Consider the following 3011-nt stretch of genomic DNA (forward strand, 5'->3'; position numbering starts at 1 on the left):
AGGACGGGACATCGTTAAGATGAATCTACAGTGTAAAGATGCATTGAGATTTGTCTCATGGTCCTAAATCAGCTCAAGTTTCAGGAGTAGGCAGATTAAATCCTGGGCTATTGACACAACTGCCAAAGAAAACCTTGGTCAGCTTCAGAGACCTCTGGAACGAAGGTGGAGAAATGCTGGAAAACTGAGCACCAGGCAAGATGGTTGTGATTTTCAGAAAGGTAAAGAGAATTAAAAAAAAAAAAAAAAAAAAACCTAGACTTAGAGGGGACAAGAGCAGCACCTTAATGCTATGTCACACAGGATAAGATCAGGGGACCTCAGGTTCACATTCCTCTTTATGACCCCTGGGTTAGTCTCCCAGAGTTACCATAGAGGCTACCACAAACTGTGTGGCTTAAAACCATAGAATGTGTTATCTTACAGTTCTGGAGGCTTGAAGTCCAAAGCCAAGGTGTTTGCAGGGCCCCCCACACTCCCTAGGAATGCCATAGGGAAGACTGTCCTGCCTCCTCCTCGCTCCATGGGGTGGGTGACTATCCTTTGAGTTTCTTGGCTTACAGCTTCTCACGCCAGTCTCCGCCTCTGTGGTCCCTGGGCATTTTCCCTGGGTGTATTCTCATCACATGATATTTTCCTCTTCTCATAAAGACATCAGTCATACCAGCTTAGGGCCCTCCCTAATGACCTCATTTCAACTTGTCTGCAAAGGCAGTGTTTCCAAATAAGGTCACATTCAGAGGTGCCAGGGTTTAGGATTTCAGCATGTCTTTTGGGGACATACGTTTCAACCCATCGTAATGCCTTCTTTCTTCAACTTATTCCGTTCTGTGTTCTGTGGTCTAGCCCTTACTCCATTCTGCACATCTATCCGTGTCTGACTCTCACCACTTCCAAACTCTTCCTCATGGTAACTTTCCTCAGCAGGCTTCTTTTCTCTGCACGGTGACCCAAGGTGAAATTTGAAGTTGACAAGTATAATTAAAAATGAAGACTAAAGATGGTGGACTGAGACAGACATCATTACCCAATGTAAATATATGATTACACTAATGATGTGAATATACCTTGCACAACCAAAGAAATGAAAAGTTGTACCCCATTTATGTACAACGAATCAAAATGCATTCTGTAAAAATAAAAAAAAAAATAGAAAAGATAAAAAAAACCAAAACAAAACAAAAAAGAAAAGACTGGCAAGTATTTCACGTGGCATACGACTTAAGGTGGGACCTAAACACTTGGTCTGACTTCATGCCCACCGCTCATTCTTCCCAGACCTCAGCTTCTCTGGGAGGATTAAGCTCCATACTTCCTGACTTGAAAACCGACAATATGTGCACATAAACTTGGGCAGCCGACGATTTAGAAACAGAGGCCTTTGATTAGGGGCAGAGATGGGGACAGCCTGAAACAGGCACTACTGTTTGGCACCCTGGGACCTGCAGATGAAACACGGCTCATCCTCATTTCTCTGTCAGAGTAGACATATCAACATGTTTCTGGCTCATGTTTCTGGCTCACACTTCAAAGTTTGTTCAAACCCAGTGTCTGAAACAACTCCTTAAGAATGGTGCAGAAACTGTAGAAGCCACAGTTGAAGGGTCCATCAGGCAAATGGTCAAGCTCAATCTGTAGGTCTGGTCATTATTCCCCCTGCATATCAAAGGATGCCAATTTTTTGTCTCCAGACCGTGTTGCCAAAGAGGTAATAACAATGAAGTGTTATTCCATAAAGAAACAGCCCTGCATCACATGCTTATCCTTTGATCCAGCAGAGCCAGATGAGAGTGATTTTGATGTTGAGAGTGCAATGACAAAAGGCCAGCTATTGCTGCAGGCTGTTAGCTGGGAGCGTGTCGCCTGAGGACAGACGAACACGCCTTTCCTAATCCAAGGATACAGGCTCAGTTTCATTTGCTCAAAATGGATTGATGGGGGGCTGGGGTCGTGGCTCAGTGGTGGAGGCACTGGGTTCGATCCTCAGCACCACATCAAAATAAAAAATAAAAATACTGTGTACATTGACAACTAAAAAATTTTTTAAAAATGTTTTTAAAAATGTATTGAGGGCTGGGGTTAGCTCAGTGGTAGAGCGCTTGCCTAGCATGTGTGAAGCACTGGGTTTGATTCGCAGCACCACATATAAATAAATAAAATAAAGGTCCATCAACAACTAAAAAATTTTTTTAAAAAATGTATTGATTGGTTTATAGGTTTGAAGCTGCTAAGGGGTAAGACAGAGGAGCATCCCCATGTTTCCCCGAGTCTGTGGAATGGTACCTGCAGAGCAGGGGCTCAGAAGCCACAGCACTTGTCCACTCTCATCTGCTTTGGCTGAAAGCTGGGTTTTGTGTTTCTTGGGAATAAAGCTACTGACACCCTGTTATTTGTTTTTAGGAGAAACACTTTCCTAGAGGGCAATTAGATCATTGGAGTTGTGACTAATTTCCAAGTGAAATTAAAAAATTGTCAGCAAGATGAAACACACTTAGCCTGATGGTGTCGATTTGGTAATTTTATCCTGGTTTTTAATCTTATTATAAAAAGTGCTTAAGGGTATTTTGAGTGTTGACAAATGCTGTTTTCTTCTACGATTCTTCTCCAACTGTTGGCACCTTTGACTTCAGCCTAGAATTGAGAATTTTCATAAAGACAAATACCCCATGTATCAGCTGCAGCTTGGACCATGTTCAATGGTCAGGTACAGCTTCATCCAAGAAGCAGTCGTTGGGCAACCTCAATTTTCTATGGGAATCACATTCCTAAACCAGATAGTTTAGGTTTTCTGGTGCCAATAAGTCAACCTCCAGTCTCCTGGACCCCTTGGTAAGTCTCCTGGTATATTCTCCTTTAAGAGGGACGTGACTAAAGCTTGTTAGACTTTACCATCTAGCAGGCTATTTGGTCATTTTGTGTTATGGGAAATAGGTGAACTATACTGAACTACGAAACAACCCATTCCTAAATTTGCTATAACATTCCTCAACTTGGGATGAGAATCGACTTCC

Source organism: Sciurus vulgaris (genome assembly GCF_902686455.1).
Source record: "Sciurus vulgaris genome assembly, chromosome: 12".
Lineage (NCBI taxonomy): Eukaryota > Metazoa > Chordata > Mammalia > Rodentia > Sciuridae > Sciurus > Sciurus vulgaris.